The following is a 19,437-nucleotide window of genomic DNA, read 5'->3' as shown; positions in this document are numbered from 1 at the left end:
GAAAGAACATCTCTCAACAAATCCACAGGGTTCAGTGTGAACAGAAGAACAGACACCATTTGCACCTCAAGAGTGCTAAGAATACAAGGTAACCAGTCAGACATCCTGATGATGGGCTCAGCACAGCGAAATAGAACTTGGAATTCTTTTTAATAGAACTGATGGTAAAGAATTCCTCAAAGGATATGCCCACCAATTTGCTGCTGTATTAATTAAGAACAAAAAACAAATCAGTAAAAGCTTCTAAACTAATACTGATTCTTTATTTTGTGATCTCTTTTGAAGGTCTGTATTAATTCTCCACATCAGGAATAAATCCACTGCAGGAAATCATATGACAAAAACACATGTTTTGGAAAAGGACTATGAAAATGAACAAAGTCAAACTACTCAAGATTTGCCTTGGCTTAATGTCTTTCTTGAATGTCAGGTGTAGTAGAAAGGACCCATGTTGGAGCATTATAGTTATTTCCCTTTTCCTAGTTCAGCAAGCACAGGACTGACTTTATTAAAACATTGCAGGAGTCAGGAAGACAGGGAGAAGAACACAACGCAGAGCAAAATGAAAACAGTGGCTGTACAGCAAGATTATTTTGAACTTCCATCAGAAGAACACACAAACCCTCCCAGAAAGCTCTGTATGCTCACAGAGCACTGAAGCATTGGCATTAGAGTTACTGTCCTGTAGGAACACTGAAGTAGAAGTTGCAAGAAAAGATGTAAGAACAGCCAGTGGCTTATTTGCCAGGCAGCGGCTGGGTACCAGCTGCTGGATTACACTTGACACCCTTCCCAGCTCCTGGAATTGACAAGGTACAGTAACAATCCATGGCTGCCTCCAATTATCTTGTAACAAATCTGACTCTTTCAGTCAGCTCTCCTCCTCAAAAGATGAACCTTCCTTGATACCTGCCCCTTAAAATGTTCAGTATTCCAAAAGAACACCCCAGTTCACATTTCCTTTTGCTTGAGCTTCTTGCTAGCAGAGCAGCTGTACCTCAGCTACGTGCCTGCTGTTATCCCACTCAGGGTGCCAGGTAAATCCCAGGCATCTCCCCTGGCTGATGTGACAGCCACAGCACCCACGGCCTCAGTGACTCACAGAGTGGCTCACAGGTGGCACTGCTTGGCCATCATCACTGTACAGCTGTGCCTTTGCCACTCCAGCCTGCCTGAGGAGCCTTTCAGGGTGCAACAGAGGCTGTCAAGTTGCTACACAAGTTAATCAAGAACTTGTTCCAGAGCTGGACTTCATTACAGGGACATTATCCTGGGCATGCCAACAGGCTCGCCCACTGAGGATGGGACATGCACCTACCAACTCCTGATTTAAGGTCTAATTATTCATCTAGTAGCCATCTTTTATTTTTTACAAGAAAAAGCCACCACTGTAAGTAGTGGTCAAATGTCCAAAGGAAGTTCACCCTGTAATCTTGCTCAAACTAAGGTCTGAACTCTGAATGAAGCAACTCATGGCTCCCCCTGCCAATATTAAAATCAGACCACATATTCCCATCTGCCTTGTACTTGAAATCCCAGCAATAAAGAGGCTCAACATTACAGCTACACATTGTGACATCACCACAAGGGATTTAAATATTCTTTTTTTTTTCCACAAGATCCTTGAACACTTCCAGGGATGGGGCATCCAGAGCTTCTCTGGGCAACCTCTTCCAGTGCCTCACCACCCTCACAGGAAATAATTTCTTCCTAATATCCAATCTGTACTTCCTCTCTATAAACTTGAAGCCATACTCTCTTCTTTCCTCTTGTTTAATTTTCTACTCCATTATAGAACTGTCTTCACCTTACCACATGCTTTATGAACATGTCAGCAAGAAAAAGAAGGGTATTCTTAAAAATGGTGTATACATTGATGCTATTCTCATGCATACTGGTCAAGCTGAGGATAATGGAGGTCTTTTGAAATAAAATATAGTTTGTCCAGAGATCATTGTGGACTATTAAAGTAAACCATGCTCAGGAAGAATATAGATTTCCAATTATTTAGGCTTTTGCATATACACTTACAATGACAAGCATGAAGGGCACTGTAAAATAGGGAAGAAATACCCTTGCAGCATATATTTAAATAAATCCAGTCATCCTCTGCTCTGCTATCCACAGCTAAAGCAAACATTTTTACAAAAGTTGAGGTAGTATTTAAGTTTTTTAGAACAAAATAATATTGTTTAGAAATGGCACAGCATTTGTCAAGCACTTAGGAAGCCACAAGACTAAGACAAGAAAGTGTATTTGCCATTTCTTTCTATTTATGTCACATTTTATCTTACAGTGTGTAAATACAAATTCAGAAAACGTTAATGACTTTCAAAAAAAGTCAGAATTTACTACACTAGTTTATGCTCAGGGAGGGAAACAGAGGGCTCTTGCAGCTGGTAACATTGGTATATATTAATATGAAAATACAGCCAACTGCATTTCCTTACCCTGTGCTGAGGATGGATATTTTTGTCATGACAAGTAGTGTACATAAAAAATATTTACCTGCCACAGGCACTTTAGTATTAGAGAACAATAAAAAACCAAAACACTAAGGAATGTGACTGTATTTGACTGTTCTGCACATCTGTAATGGTTAATGTTTCTAAGCAGTCCTGGAAAAATAATCAAAGCTGAAGAATGAAGGGAAAAGCAGCTGATAAATGAAACTAAGCATCTTGTCAAGAAAGATAAAAATGTGGTTAGAGGTCAGTGAAGGACAAGGGGAGGGAGAAAGTGGAAGAATTCTAGAATATTTCTGGTTGGGCTTCCCTAGAATGCTAAGGCAGAGAGCTGCCAGCAACAAAAACGCTGTCTCTCAAGGAGCAGGGGAAACGAGCACTGACAGGATGTCAGGATCACAACAGGACAGGTGCAAGTTAAACCCAACTCCTGGACAACAAAACAGCACAGTAAGCATTCCCCCTGCTCTGCTCCAAATAGCTCAGCAGCAGAGGAATTGGAGGAATGCTCTGTGCCTGGGAGATGTGAAGGGAAAGTGCCGGTGTCTTCCCCTCCCATCCAAAACCAAAAGCTGGGCTGCAACTTAGAGGGGCACCTGGAAAGCCATAAAGTCATGAGGGAGTGTTTAGGAAGCAGGGCAGAAAGGGGGTGGCAGTGCCATCAGGCACACACAGGGAGCACAGGAACGAGTCACTAATGGGAAGTGCTAAAAGAATGGCAGCAGGAGAGCAGGAAGGGTTGGGAACGAGCCCCGAGTTTCAAAAGGCACACTGGGAATCCAGCACGGAATCACAGAATGCTCGGGATTGGAAGGGGCCTAAAGACCATCTCATTCCAACCCCCTACCACAGGCAGGGACACCTGCCACCAGCCCAGGTTGCTGATCAAGGCTGATGAGGATCTTTGCAACGAGTTACAAACAGAAGACCAGCAACTCCAAATAGACCCAACCCCCCTTCTGTCTTGCCAAGAGTTTAAGTAAAACCAAACCCCCAACGGAGAACATTTTAAATTGTAATTTCTGGCTGCTGTCAGGAGCCCAGCCCTCTCACACCCTACCTAAGGAACGTGAGCTTCTTCCCCTAATTTCTGTCTCAGAAAAATGACCAACCCATGGCACACAGAACTTGCCAACAACAAACTCACACCCAGCTCTCCTCCTGTTGCACACACCACCTCCTAAAGGTATGTGCCTCTTACCTTCCAGCCTTGCCTGCATGGACTGCAAGTTCCTTTGATTCACTAAAACCACAAGGGAGGCAAGCAGCAGGCCTAAAGTAGAATATGATCTGAATTCTTGAGTTATGACTGGGTTTTCTTACAGCTGATCACCACCACAGATGTCCCTCCTCACTACAACAAAAGCCATCTAAAGACAGATCACTGTGGTCTCACACAGGACAGCTTAACGCCAAGCAGCACTGCTGTGCTCTGTATCAAGCTGGTCGCTTTCTGGTCTGTTCCTGGGAAATAAGGGAACAGCAGAACTTTGTACATTTCATTGATTTCTGCTCCCCTCTTCTGTTCTTGGAAGAAAAGCCCAAAGACTTTCAATTTATGGTACATTTCAGTTTGAAACAAAGACTAAGTTCACAGGACATGGGGGAAGCAGGTAAACTGCTAAGCAAATACATCAACTGCAGTGAAAGAACATGGGTAGTAAAAAAGAAAATTCAATTTCTGTTCAGAGTATTTCAAAAACTCCTATGAATTTAGTCATTTTCTGCCAGAACTTGCTCATTAGAATGAGTTCTGACAAAAGATTCTGCTACACTCTACCAACTCCTTAAAAAAAACCAAAAAAACCTATGTTCCCTTGTATGCTAAATAGTCTTTGTTATCTCTTTGGAGTATCAGGTTACCACTTCCAATCCCATTAGCTGCATGAAAACACTGCATTGTATTCAGTGTGACTGTTCTTTGTTAGTCCCATGCTCCTCTGGGCCACTTCCACTGCTCAAAATACAGAGTCTCCAACCCAGCTTATTCGAAGTTTCTGTCCTTGCCCCCAGTGAAAACACTGCAAATGCTTGGACAGACTTCGAGGCAAGAATGAAGTCCAGGGAAAACTTGCTAAAAAAAAAAAAAACCACCAAAAAAACCCACAATCACTTCCTGGTGGGCAAGGACAAGGGCATTCAACCACTGCCATATGTTTCTCTCCGGATAGGAATTATTATTATTCCAAGTACAACTGCTAGTTAATATTGCCAGCTGCATAGCTGCAATGGCACATCTAAGATTTTGCTCTCTTGATTCCCAATATCAACTTCTAAATATTATCAGCTGTGGCATCTTCCTACTTTCTTCTCCAGGAAGACTCTGACATGTGCAGCCACTGATGAGTTCCTTTTAACTTTCCCTCATGTGTCAAATAGAAGAGGGAGAAGAAAGACAAGGACAGACACAGATTTTATAAGTGTTTAAGTGCCTAAAAATGGTGCAATTTAATATGGACCTGGGGGATTTGCATCAATGAGTGCTCTCTTCATCTCTGTTTGCAAGGAAAACTGATTTCTTTATAAATTTCACTTAATGCCACACTAGTCAGAATGAACTTTAGTATCAATCTACTGGATAATTGCTATTAATTCACTAATTGTCAAGATACATGCAGCTTTTATATGGCTTCAAGCTTAGTATTTAAGAAACACAGACTGACAAGCAAATACCTACCTTTTAGAAAGCAAGAAATTACGCTCTGCTCTCAATAATCCCATTTTATTCAGGCGGTAATCACCATCAGCACAGGCAGGAGGGAGTGGAAGGGAGAGGAGAGAAAGCAGATCAGATCTGCTGAAGATCTCCAAACAGCCCTGTGACAAGAACAGCAGACCCTTCAAACCCTAAAGCTACACTGTCTCCCCACTTCGGCACAGACACAAAACATCTGGCTGCCCAATGGAATTACAGCCTCTCTTTATCCTTGCTCACAAAACTGCTGAGTGAGAGAAAAACCTTAAGTTTCCAAAGGTTCTTCCGGAAGCTCCAAACTCCTTTCGAACAACAGCTTGGAAACACTGACAAACACTTCAGGAGTCCAAAAATGTTTTAGCAAAATACTTCCAGTTCACTTGAAGCAAAAGTTCCAGCTCTGAAGATTCCTGGGGACAACACAATACAAAGAAAGCACCGAGAGCCTGGCCAGTTTAAAACAGGACCATGCACAGGCACAGCAAGGTACAGGCTGGAAACATGTCAGGTACTGTTGCAGGAAGGGAAGTAAAACTCAAGGTTACACCGAGCACAGCTTTCAAAGCAAGTAAATAAATTCAAACTACACTGTCGAGCCTGGAGCAAGGGCAGAAGCTGGAAGTCAGTTGCATTACACATTTCTAGAAGTTTCCCTCCCCTTTCTGCTCAAAGGGGTAGTAAGGCATTAAAATCTGACGTCTCAAAATACCATAAAACCATCACAACTGCCAACATGGGGAAAAAGAACTCTTCTTTCAAAGGCATAGATGTCACATCACACTACTAAGGAGGGAGCAATACCACAGCAGAGGACAACATTCAAGCTCACCTTTAAAGCTGTGCTGCTTGCTTGCAGGTGAAAAACAAATCCCGGAGTGCCTCACAACTTTTCCAAGCTCAAATATCCTCTTAGTGCATCTGCATGAGCATTTTCCATTGACAAAGAAGGTTAAACCCTCTTAGCTGAAACACACATTGCTCTATCTACAGTGCTCATTCCAATCCTCAAAATTAATGTCAGTCCCACACAGAAAAACTTCAGGGATCTTCACAGGTTCTCCATGGATTACTTGTAACCTCTCTGCTAATATTTCCTCTGAGTTCCACTATCTGGGATCACATAGAACACACAGGCCATGATATGAAGATTAAGTTGGCAACAACGGGTGTGGACGTGTCTTGCACAGCAGACTCCAATACTGGAATTTAAGTAAAAACGTAACTTATGACACTTGGAATTGGCAGCATCCTCCTGTATTATAATGCAGTACACTGGAGTTTTTTTAGTTACTGTGGATGAAGTTGTGAAGTTGTGCGCAATTTGAAAGAGCACAACGTAACTGGCTGCAATGTAACTTTACTGCTCATGTTTTGGAGCTGAAATGAATCCAGTAATGTATATCACCACCTTTGGAGACACAAGTGATCAACAGATCAGTCTCTGTGAACTATCCCATACATATGGGAGGAAAAAAAATCTTTTTATAAATATTTACTCATTTAAATTACAGCTCTATCTTGCTACCCACACAGAGGAGACTACAGAGATGACCGTCTGTCCTCATTACCATTCCTCCCTTCTTGTGCTAAAGATAGCATGGAGAGTAAAAATAAATAAATCCTCAACAGCATTAGGAATTAGACAATGTCATGTTGAAAGATACCCCAGATGAGGAGCCTTATCTCTCCTGGCTGGCTGGGAGGGCAGGGGAGCTCTGACCCACAGAAGGGAGGTAGCACTTAAGCCTCCCCTAGGTGGTCTCTTGCAGCAGGCTCTACCCCAGCTGTAATCGCTCCTCAGTTCTAACTGGATGCCTGACCACTCTGGAACAGTTCAGCAGAGTATTTAAACAGATGGATGGTACAGGCCACTGGAACAAACCCCATTTTTCCCTGGCTGCAGCTCTCTTTCAGGGCGTTCCTTTGAAGTCTGTGCCACTGAGGAATCAACAACAGCTGAGAAACATGTGTTATCATACAACACTGAGTGCAGCCACAGCACTGCACAGCAAGATGCTTTTGTGCAATAATCCTGCACTCCAGCAAGCATTACGGGGTCTTTTGGTGTGGGTGAGCCCGTTTCCCAAGCACAACAAGAAAGTAAACAGATTCCTCCCTCCTTAAGGAGTGACTCAAAAGCAGAAAGGTGAATTACACAGATTTCTCAAGCGCCTGCCAGCTGAAAGCTCACAGTGCCCATCTCCTAGAGTCCTCTCAGATACATTAGAACTCTCCATATTTTTGTCATCATAAAGATGACCAGTTGCTTGCAGAGACACGAGTGAAGTAACAACCCAGAGGGGTCTGCAGTTCCCCTGGCAGATGTGACAAACCCCTGTATCTACAGCTTGAACCCACCTTCCTTTCCCAAGCAGGATAAAGTCTGTGATCTCAACTTCACAGGTGACAAACTGGAGAGAGACTGAGCGGGATGGCACCGCTCAGCACGCACAGACCACTCAACCCCCTCCCCACACTTTATCAGCACAGAGAGAGATAACATACAGCCCTCAGAAGAGCCAAGGGAGAAAACACCATGACCATCCCCTTATCAGCCAGGAAAACCACTCCTGTCAAAGGCATGAGATCACCACATGCTTTGAAGGGGAATGGGAAGGGTAGGAAGAATTAGTTATTTATGAAACTGAATTTGAGACTAGATTTGCTGTCCAGATTCAGAAGCACAGAGCTGGCAAAGTGCATATGCAGGAGGACAGCAAGTTATAAACACACAACGCATACATACACACAAACACACCTATACTTGCCCAGTAACAACTTTCTACAGAACCGAGTATCATTTTCACTGGAGAAAAGCAACAGGTCAGAGCCTCACATTTACAAAGTACCCCGGTCTCAAGTGTTACAGGAAGGCAGGCATTGAGATTATAACAAATCTCATCACACTGTAAAGTCCCAACCCCACCATGAGAAAAAATTACAGGAAAACATAGGCTTTCAAAAAAGCCCCAGAAAACCCAAAACCATTTACATTTAGTGTCAAGATAGAAGTCCTAAAGACTTAAAAGCCCAAGCAAAACCCCTAAAATTAGAAAGCAAACACACTGGTGGACTAAGCTAAGTTCATAATTACAGACCTCACAAAATAAAATTACCAGGAACAACAAGCATCACGCCGAGGGGGGTCCTCAGCAGAGTCCCCATAGCACAGTTTTCCACCCTGTAATTCAGTTTAACAGTTTCTTTCTCAAGAGGTCAATGCTGTCCTTCATAGTCAGCTTGAGGCAGACTTAAGGGACCATGGAAAAAGCATGCACTGATACTGTCAGAGATATTCAGAGGATAAAAACAGCCCCAGTGTCAAAACCATTGCCGCAATGTAAAAATCCAGTGTTGCTCCAAATAAACGGTGATGCTCAAGATGCCTACAACTTTCCACGAATGAGTATCAGCACGAGCCAAACTACCACCACATCAGCAATCAGAATGACAACTGAACATTCACATGCAATTATTCTTACAAATCAGATGAAAAAGCACTTAAGAGAATGGGGGCAATCTCAGTATCCTGGGAGGTGCAGGCTGGAAGGCAGCTTAGGCAGGAGGTCACACTGCCCTGCGAGGCAGAAGCAGGAACAGAACCTACCATCCTCGGTGCTCAGCTCTGCACTTCCAGCAACTCGGTCTCCTTCACTCCTTTTCAGAGCTTCCCTCAAACAGATTTTAAGTTATATTAATCAACTTAATTTGGCTCTTCAGAATTATTGCTGGTGTTTCCAGCAATGGTTCGAAGTAGTTCTGGAAGACTTAGACTTCTTGCTAAATACGAATTGATATTTCTCTCCTCCTATTTCCCACTATGCCAAACTTTTTCATCTCCAGGAAAGATTAAAAACAAGATTAATTCAAACAATGGATCAAATTCTACTGGGCTCCCAAAGGTGGAAAGGATGGAGAGATTACTCAACTGTAAGAAGCGAATCACCTTTATCTCTCAGTTGTCCTAAAGGACACATAACTAAGTAACAATGAATCCCAAGCAGTCATTTCAGTTCCCTCAGCAATTCATTCCGTATCAAAAATTTTTTTTGCTCTACGACTCAGAGAAGTACTTCCAATTTCACATCTAGCCTACTTTCCAATGAGATATCATCAAACAAAAAGTTAATCCGAAATTAAATTTTGTCTCTTCTCTAAAAGAAGCGGGGGAAAGTAAGACTGATTTTATTTGCAGTTCAGCCACGTGGTGTTTTGGACTTTCGGAAAAGTATCTATCAGAAGAGGCAATGTAACAGAAGGAAGAGCCACCCCCAATCAAAAGAGTTGACAGTTCATTCACAAGCTACATATTCTCTACTGAAAAAGACAGAGCCCTTTACTTTCACAGCACTTAACACAACCGCACCGCGCCCAAACACAATTAGCAGGGAGCCTGAACGCCCTTAAACAGGCGTCTTGCAGAAATCATTAGGCAATTGATTTGCTCGCTCTCCACAGCCCGGCAAACACTCAATTTCAACGGGTGATACTGACCAGAGCTGAGGCAGAAACTCACAGGTCCGAACCAGGCTTCCTAAACCCCCGACAGCACTTTCTGCCACGGATGCGAGCAGTTTCCAGCGGTTTTGTTAAACGTGTCAACCTCCGACACACCTGCAGCCTGGGGATGGGAGGCGTGACAGGTGTAATTCCAAAGGGGTCAGCGGAATCTGTGACCTTCCCCCGCCTCTTGACTTCCCACACTGACGAAACCCACGAGCAACACTGAAATGCAGTTTAGGACTGCGTTTAAATCACCATTCTGCTGGGCAGAAAACAGGCTGGCACACAGCGGACTAGCACAACCCCAAACCAGACCCTGGAGCAGACATCCCAGCACCACTCCAGAGCTGGAGAAAGCAAGCAGCAGAATCCATTTCCTTACCCTTTAAAGTTCATGCCTCTGTATTGTCCTACCGCACCGTATTCTTTTCTCATCAATACTACCCCACGAGAAAAAAAAAAAAAAACCCCAAACCAAAGGGTCTCATGCCTTCCCTGCCGGCAAAACACATTTTCTTCTAATCTTTCTTCTTACTGGGGAACAAAAAGAGAGAGGGAGGGGTTGGGGCAGGAGTAAAAGAGATTAATCGTGAAACAAACCGGCACTGCCCGAAGAAGGGGGAGAAGAAAAAAATATCAAAACAAACAGTCCACGTAGCAAAAGGGGGGGGAAAAGAAAAAGAGAAAAATAGGTTTAATTTTCTTTCCGCTGACAGGAAGAGAAGGGGAAAGAAACTACTACAAAGATTTCCCTGTGTAAGAAAAGTAGGTTTTGAATTCTCTTCCGCAAGGACACCGAAAAATATCCCTTACTTTTCCACGCGATGCCCAACGGGTGCCAGGAGAGAGGAAAAGCCGGAGGAAGCCGGGGAAGTAGCGAAGGAAGAAGCCAAAGGACAGAAGCGAGTGCGAAAGGGCTGGGAAGAGGCGAGAGGGGGAACGGCAGAGCCGAAAACGCAAAAAAAAAAAAAAAACCAAAAAAAAAAAAAAAAAAAAAAAAAGAAAAAAAAACAAAAAAAAACAAAAAAAAACCACCCCAACACAAATATCCCAAGAAAATACAGCACACATTTTCGTCATTTAAGTTTAGGCACAAAGCCACATTGTAACAACATAACAAACCACAACTTAGTATTATTTCTACAGATTCACTCTTTTTTTCACCTTTATGTAAAGGAGAAGGGCCGCAGCACCCAGTAGGTTTCAATGTGGTGGATCTTTTACATACATGCTCTTAAAATAGAGGAAAAAAATCAGTTTAACCACCAGGTAGGATATATGCTAAGTCCCATCTAGATGGCAGTGGTTTCACAGCAAGCGACACCACTTGTACAGTCCTGTCTCAGGAATGTTTTTATTATGTTCAATGTGTTTTACAGGTAACAAGGAAATGAGGACAGATAAAAGAGTATGCCAGCTCTTCCCAGTTGGTGCAGGTAGATAGATGATCTCGAGGAAAATTGCAGAACATACCCATGGCATACACTGAGCAAAGACACTGCTTATTTGGTGTGGTGCTCGAAGCCACCTGACCGAACAGAGAAAGTTCCCAAGAATCTGTTAATGGAAATTTCTCCTGTCCCTCTAGATATTGCATATTTACAACATACGATCATCAAGAAGTGATTCTTATGTCATAAAAAGTCCCAAAACAAAACTAGTGTCTGAACAAGTGTCCTGTAACAGCCCAGGGGCTGTGGGAGCTCGAGGCCGCCCGCCCTCCTCCACACCCCCTCCCAAAGCACAGGGCGAGCCCCGGAGACCTCGGGTTACTCTGTGGTTTTCCACGAGATTTTTTTTTTTTCTCCCCCCTATTGTTTCTGGAAGAAACAAGAATGCCTTTGGTGCTTGTTTGAACCGGGATGCGGGAAGCCGGCAGGCAGTGTTCTGTGTTGTTGCTGATTTGGATTTTGATGATGGAAAATTCCCCGGAAAAAAAAAATAAAAAGTCATAAACCTCGGAGCAGCCAAGACTGAAAGACTGCAGGCAGCTGTTTTGGGCAAAAAGTTTTCAGTATGAAGTTTTAATCAGTTTTGGGAAAATGACCATTAAAAAAAAATCCAGAACCTATTTGGAAATGAACTTCAGCGCTGTGATGCACAGGCATTTTTCGCTGTCTGCAAACGCTGGCGCAGGGTCTGCGCTCAGTTCCCAGCAGCTGCAGCAGCAGAGCAGCAGCAGTCAGCCCCAGCTCTTCCCTGGGCTTGTAGCCTTCCCAAAACCGCCTGTGCCATGTCCAGGACACACTGGTCAATTAAAAAAGAGTCTCATCAAAAAAACATTTAATAGCATTTAAAGAAGAGTCTCACCAAGAAAACATTCTTTCTTCTTTGTGTTATCATTATTCCTCTTGTGGGTTTTGAGCATCCCAAAGTGTTTTTATGGAGGTGGGTTTTTTGTAATTCCTGATGCTTCAGAGGAGAGCAGGGTTTTGCTTCCATGCAGGGTGCTGCTTGCACACAACTCTGTGCTGGTGCTACACGGAGGACATTTTCAAGACTACAAGCATAACTTCAGTTTAGACACAAGCAAATAAATATTTGTGAGATTTGGGGTTGGGGATGTTTGTACAAATATTCCTAGTAGGTTTGAATCTTGGGTTATGATCATATCTTTCTTCGTGGGTTCATTTTGCTAAGCAGATTTTTTCTACGAACACCTCCAAAAATTCTTCACAAGGCTGTCACTTTTATTTCTTTGTTTAGATTTTTTTATCCTCTTACAGGAAGAGGTGCTAAGCAGTCTGTGAGAAGAGCCTTAAGCACAACATGAAGTGGAGGTTGTAAAAATTAGATTGTTCTGTTGGGGACCATGTGCTTTCTGTGGTCAGTTAAACACACACACTCACCTTCAGTTTAAGAAACTTTTAAAAAACCATCACTTGAGGGATGAAAGGAAAAAGGGATGGTGCTGATGACCAATTCTGTACTCTACTGGATGAGATTTTTTTTGCACTAAGCATCTTTTACTATGACTTTCAAGAATGTCAGGCAACATCCTAAAAGCTTGATGCTTTTTCTGGGTAGATTCTTTGTTGCAAAATATTTAACCAAATATACCTGTCATGATGCTGCTGTTCTCAGAATATACCACTGCTTCCTTTTGTTTTTCATGAAGCCTGTAAACACAACAGGAGCTGTAAAACTCGTGGAAGAAATTTTCCCAAAATTCAGGCTTCCCAGGGACTCTTATGGAGTGAATGACCTGGGAAGCTATTGAAGCTATATGACCTGGGAAATTATTGTTAGGAGGAGAAAAGCCTTTTTGAAGGAGTTAATGGTTTACTGAAAACAACTACTTGATAAGTCATTGAGTTCGTGTTGTTTGCCTGCTTCAGGTGTTCAGAACTGGGGGCCACAACATCAAACATCGAGTTTTCTATTCAAAGTTCATTCACCTATTAGTTTCTCAAGCCCAACAAATAATTTTTTTACACTTTTTGTGTAGTTTCCTGTGAGTTCGTGTTGTTTGCCTGCTTCAGGTGTTCAGAACTGGGGGCCACACCATCAAACATCGAGTTTTCTATTCAAAGTTCATTCACCTATTAGTTTCTCCAGCCCAACAAATAATTTTTTTACACTTTTTGTGTAGTTTCCTGTGAGAAAGTTTTGTGAATGAAAAACTCTTCTTTACCGAGGGAAAATTAATGGCCACAATTGAGAGATTTCTGAATGTTCAGCACATGCACAACAAGGCATAAAATGCTTATGTTCGGTGGTTTTGTGGTGTTTGACTTGCCGGCTGAGCATTGGCATTTTTAATATTCTAATGTCTTATTTCTTCCTATTTCCCTTCTGCATTTTGTTTATGAAGTCACCAAAGGGAACACATTTCCACTGCTTCAGAATAGTGTCTGTGAATTTTTCAGAGCAATTTTTGCACAGCTTGATATGACAGGATGTCCAGAGAGGGCATCAAATACATTTTCAAGAGTGATTTTGTACATCAAAAATGTAACTCTTTGGAAGGTGAGGTGGTGGCAAAAAGAGAAAATCAAATTTCTGTGTTGCTTCAATTACATAAATTTGACCAAGAATTTGACCAAGGCTAGCACAGGGAACACAACAGTGGTCATTTAAGCAAAAAGGGGGGAATCAGGCTCAAATCCAGCCATGAAATGGGGCTAAAATTGTACAAATACCTCCCTTATGTAACACAGCAGTCCAGCTGCTCTTTTTGTGAAAGAACAAGATGCCTTGTTTTCCCAGAAAATTGGTCAGGAAGATGTTGCAGAGCGATGCTAAATTGTACCAGCCAAGGGCAGGACTTTGTGCTGGTGCAGGGTAACTCTGCTGTGACAATTCTTCACTCCTGGTGCCCACCCCAATCACTCCTGAACTTGGATACTTTTAATATAATCCCAAATAATTTGAGTCACATTCACCTTCACTCAATCCTTTTTCCACACTTTGCTGGAGGAGGGTAAGGAGGATCTAGCCAGAGAAGTTTTCAGATCTGTAGGAAAGCAATTTTCCCATAAAGATCCTGCTTTGGTTTTGCCAAAGGGGTAATTTAGGTACCCCAGGAGAGGAGTAAGACACCCTTTGGATTCTAGTTGCATGGGGAATTCCTTACACCACACAGCCACACACATGCACACATATGTTCTTAATGAGCACAGAAAGGAGAAAATAAGCCCACATGCCTTTTGGTTATGTAAGTTTTCCAAGAATGATGCCTTTTTGCCCAAAACCAAGAAAAGAACGTTCCTGAGGTTCCTTAATTTCCTCCTCTCCTTGATCTAGCAGCAGCTACCTCTGCCCTTGCCACTGTCATTTCACCTTGAGAAATGCAGTGTCTCGGTGGGCCCTTCAAATTCAATCCAGACTATAAAATCCAGCTCATTGAGAACAGAAACAGCTCTGTGTGACCAGTGACAAGTGATTAGCACTGCTTTCACTGTCATGGGTTTGCAGGAAGCTCTTCATGGTAGGAACAGAACAAACTCTGTCTCTGCAAATGCTTTCTAGAGGAAAAGTAGGGCTGGATCCAGCAAATTCTTTAACTGTGTACATATATCCGAGCATGTGAATAGTCTCAGTGGAACTGCTTGCATGATCAAAGTTAGGCATGTGCTTAAGTACTTTGCTGAATTGGGTCCATAGCAAATAAATCTGAACTGATACCCAACAAGCAGAAAAACAAGCTGATTTGGAGTGGGGTTAATTTATGTCCAGTAGTGTATTTGATTAACTGTAAAATGAACATTTCAAGAGGCTGGTTTCTTTTAAAATACAGCTGCCGTCTGATGTTCAGGGGAAGCAAACAAACATCAGATTAAAATTTAAGTGCATTCTTCAAACTCTTTCTTCTTAGTTTTGTTTTCCTTTTCAGTTAATATTTATTTCTTGCAGCCTGAGGAGTAATAATTTCTGGTTGTTTCTCCTCTGTGTTTTCTAGGTCTTGCCTTGCTGTGCATTGAGTATGAATGATGTGCTGTGTTCGATATACAGAAAAATGCAATCTCAGTCTTCAAATGGTTGAAATTCAAAAGACAGATATTCTAAGATGGGAAATATGTTCTATTTCTGTTTCACACAGCAGATTCTGGGTACTCACAGAGACTTCAGATTTCAAGACTCGGCTCTGTGGAAGAGATCCAAATGAGCTCAAAAAAGAATCCCAAACCGAATTCTTCCCCTTTCTTTCTGACCTGGACGTGAATGTTAACTCATACTAACTAGGGAATTAGCCTCGAATAAGCAACCAGAGCAAATTTATTTTTGTTGTCAGTAGAAGCAGTAACTCTCCCAGTTCCTGGGTCCAGCCTAAGCACAGTATGAATATATTCAGGGATAGTTACAGTTCTGGCAGGCAAGACACTCAATATTCATGCGTGTGGCTCTTCTGTTTATTTCACAGGAATGGGAATCAGGTGAGCCTGGTTCTGTCTGTTCATCAACAAATGGCTTTTTTCCTCTGATTTTTCTTTATTAATAGAAAGTCATCTTCTTCCTTCAGAGATAGACCAGTTCGCTCAAGTTAGAGGAAGATGTTGAAAGTGGGGGAATATTACAGAGGAGTGCAACATTACTAGTGGACCTCACCCTTGTGCATTGGCCATGAGATTATAAGATTTGGATGAACACCTTTAAACCACTTTTTAAAGGCCTGTTTAAATCAATAGTTATCTGGAATGGTTGACAGTAAACATAATTTCTAAAGTATTTTTCTTCAAGTTCTGTCTTCTGTAGATCACTGCACAAGTCTTGGATTTCATTAGAGAAAAAAAGTAAGTTTGTAGTTGCTATGGTTACAAAGAAACACAAGAAAGATGGGAACCTTGACAATTCTGGAACCAAAATGCAAATAAGAGGAAATCTAAATGTCTTTTGATAAAGGAGGAGAAATTACCAATATCAGTCTTCAGACATTTAATTTGAACATAATGACAACAAAAATGCTCCACCTGTTAAGTATTATGCAAGTACTTTGCATCACCTTTTTGCCTAGTCCTGGAAAGAAATACCACTCTAAATCTCAAGAAATTCAGAAGAGAGAAAATTATGTACTGTGGCTCTGAAAAAGTGACCAGATATCAGCTAAAACAAATTAATATCTCTATGGGGATTTGCATCTCTCTTGCCTGGAGGACCTAGATGGTCACAGAACCATTGCACCAAGCAAGGACTGAGAAACCATCTGAAGATCAAACTGTCTACAACGAGTCTTCTGATGAAGAGTTGGCTCAGCAGAGAAAAAAACGCACACCCTAAAAGAAATCCAATGATGGAGACAAAAATAGTTGACTTAACTAGGAGGGAATGACAAGGAGAAGATTTTAATTTAGGAACCTGGAAATGTGCCCTTGAACTGGATGTAATATTTAATGCAGGAGTTAATTTGCTGGGTGTCTGGAAATCTGTGCCCTTCTCTGATCAAGGACATTTAGACAGGAATAATTTTATAATGCACAGAAAAGTTGTAAAACCTTTGTAATTCCAACGTTTCTTTGGGTTGGGTGTTTTTGTTTTGTTTTTCCTGTAAAATAAAGAGAATCCTCTATCTCTCTCGCTCCAGGTGTGATACAAAACTCTAGGATAGTACGATATCCTTCCATGGAGTTCAAAAACCAGGAATACTTAAAGGATCTGGCATGGTACTGCTACTTTTGAGTTAGGACAATTATAATTTCCAGTGTAAGCTATGGTTCATCAGGCAACATATTTAAATATATTTTTAACTATATTCACTTCGGTTTATAAATCAGTTTTGTTGTTACTCTGCTGTATGTCTGGCAGGTGTCCCAAAAGACATGCCTGCTTTTCTATTATGAAGAGATTTTTATCATGCACATTAAAAGAAACACCAAACCCCTTTCATATTTTGACCTTGTTGATAAATTCTAGACCCTCAATTTTTTCCTGCTGCACAGTATTTCATTTCTATTTGATAGGAATTACCTGTCCCCTGAAGCAGCAAAATCAAGGCTAATATACTTTAAAATACAAAGAGTGCAAAATTTCAAAAGCACCTCAGTAGTTCCCGAGCTTAAGCCCCATTTTCATAAGTAATTTAGGGCCAGATCTCCAAAGCTTTTGGAAAATGCAAATAGATGCCTCGAGGGCTTTCAAAACACACATTAAAATGGAGAAGGAAAAAAACCCACCACAGAATAAAGTATTGCTGCTGAGGTTTCCATCTTAAGAAGATGGGAAAAAAAAAGAAGAGTTTTTTACTTCTCATGGATTTTTGGAAAAGCTTGGGAATAAACACTGACACTTCACTGCACCTCCAGAAAGTATGTGATAGAAGTTTTAGGCTGTCCTACAAATCTGTTACAGCAAAAATTGGTGCTTTGCTCTGCAAGGTCTGTATTTAACCTGAGTTCAGCAGATTCATTTCTTTGTCGAAAACAGTTTCCCTGTTGTCTTGTAAAGCCTTTCTCTCAATCTCACTCCTTGCTTTTGTGGTAGGTTGGGAAACATGAGAGGGCAAGATACCCTCTTTCAACAAAGAACTAATTTCCTGATCCTTATGACCCGAGTGAGCCAAGCTTCCCCACAGAGAAACAAATTGGATGACTGTTTTAGGATAATTGGGTAGTTCTATGCCTTACAAGTAAGTTATTGGAAATCAGAGCCGTGAAAAGCTCTTTCTTTGCTTTACCTGTAGTTGTTCCTCATCAAGAGGTTATTTTCGAGAGGTTTCATTTGTTGTCTACTTCAAGCTGAAAAAGAGCAAAGAAATTGGCAAAGTAAGTTTCAGATATTTACATTATCAACTGGTTGTTATTTGGTTTAAAATTTTCTTCCTGCCCCTTTCCTTGTCCTTTCTCTTCCTTTTACACAGTGTCTTTTTTTTTAAGGCCAAAATCTTCAAAACTCTTGTCAGCCTGTGTGATGCTGCATCCACAACCATGCATTCATTTACAGATCTGTGCACATCCTTGCTGGATTATGTCACAGACATATTTTATGAAAAATTATTTTGTCAGGATCTTTTCTCCTGAGAAGCTGAGAAGCTTCAGCTTCTTCATGTTTTGCTGCTTTAGAATGTGATTTGGAGAATTGTTTACCTAGCATGTGAAACTGTTTTTACTTGATGACCAATGACAGCCACCTGTGTCGAGGCTGTGAGCAGTTATAAGATTTTATTATCATTCCTTTCTATTCCTTTCAAGCCTTCTGATGAAATCCTTTCTTCTATTCTTTTAGTATAGTTTTAATATATCATTTTCTTTTATTATATAATAAAATAATAAATCAACTTTCTGAAACATGGGGTCAAGATTCTCATCTCTTCCCTCATCCTGAGACCCCTGTGAACACCACCACAGGATTAGGCTTCTCTGTATGAAACTTTAACAGTCACATGCCTTGGCTTCTAAAATCTATTGGGGGCAGAGAGTTCACTGGTGAATCAAGGTGGGAGATTCTCAGGATTGGTTTGTGCCTCGTGTTCTTCCCCCAGGCCACAAGTCCTGCAAATTTGTTGTACAACACCCGGATTCCTTGTCCTGTGGGAGCACGGATGGACTGAGCAGTCATTACAGTGGTTGTACCCCCCTACACCTCACATCCCTGCTGATTTGGGGACAGAGCAGAGCCTGTCATCCCTTCCCACCAGCTGTGTTCTGCACAGTGTCCAGCGAGCAGCAAGGAGGGGCATTTTCCAGCATCCTGGTACAAGGGAGAGCCTCCTCTGCAGCCTTGGCTGTGGATGTGCCCACAGGAACACCTGGAGTGTGGTGTGGGGGTACCCAAGCCTCTCCTGGATAGCTGGAACTGTGGTGGTGTAAGCTCAGGCCCAAGCTGAGATCAGGGCAGGCTAATTTCCATTTCTGGGAAATAATTCCAACACAATGTACTCTTTTCTATACTGGGGAAGTATTTTAGGGCAGTTATTTCTTTAGAGCATCTTTTTTTCTTTTATACATCACTAAAGCTTTTCTTAATATTCACACAATAGTTATGCCTTAATTGTGAGAGCCAATCATCTCATTATCCATCTATAACAAGCAGAAATCCCAGCTGGATGAGATCCTGCAAGTGACCTGTGCAGATTGAGGTGCAGATCCATGCTGTCTTCAGGGACATTATAGAAAACCTGAACTCTACTCTGTTAAAAGTTAATTTTAACCTATCCCACAGATGAGCACTAGGGATGTCTGGTCAAGATATAGGAAAGGGCTTTCAAACACTCTTTTTCACAGGTATTTTTAATGTCTCTTTGAAAACTGATGCTGAATGTTAGCAAGGATTGCTTCCTGCTGTCAGTTTTATTGTTTCAGCCAGGATTTGCAATGCTAAAATACTATTAAAGAGGTTTCT

General features: G+C 41.7%; 1 protein-coding gene across 2 annotated transcripts in view; it reads right to left on the bottom strand.

The window, feature by feature from the left end:
* RASSF8 (Ras association domain family member 8) overlaps positions 1 to 10,537 on the bottom strand; it is a 70,906-nt gene extending 60,369 nt beyond the window's left edge. Inside the window, exon 1 of one of the 2 annotated variants that reach the window (XM_005426414.2) lies at positions 10,477 to 10,537. The gene's annotated coding sequence lies outside the window, so the exon portion shown is untranslated. Of the gene's footprint in view, positions 1 to 9,654; positions 9,672 to 10,476 lie in introns of those variants that run through there. The other variant, XM_031061437.1, reaches the window with a different exon arrangement.
* Between the last annotated feature and the right edge of the window lie 8,900 nt (positions 10,538 to 19,437).

This window comes from Geospiza fortis, unplaced genomic scaffold, assembly GCF_000277835.1.
Source record: "Geospiza fortis unplaced genomic scaffold, GeoFor_1.0 scaffold8, whole genome shotgun sequence".
Classification (NCBI taxonomy): domain Eukaryota; kingdom Metazoa; phylum Chordata; class Aves; order Passeriformes; family Thraupidae; genus Geospiza; species Geospiza fortis.
This window is presented reverse-complemented; position numbering and strand designations above follow the sequence as displayed.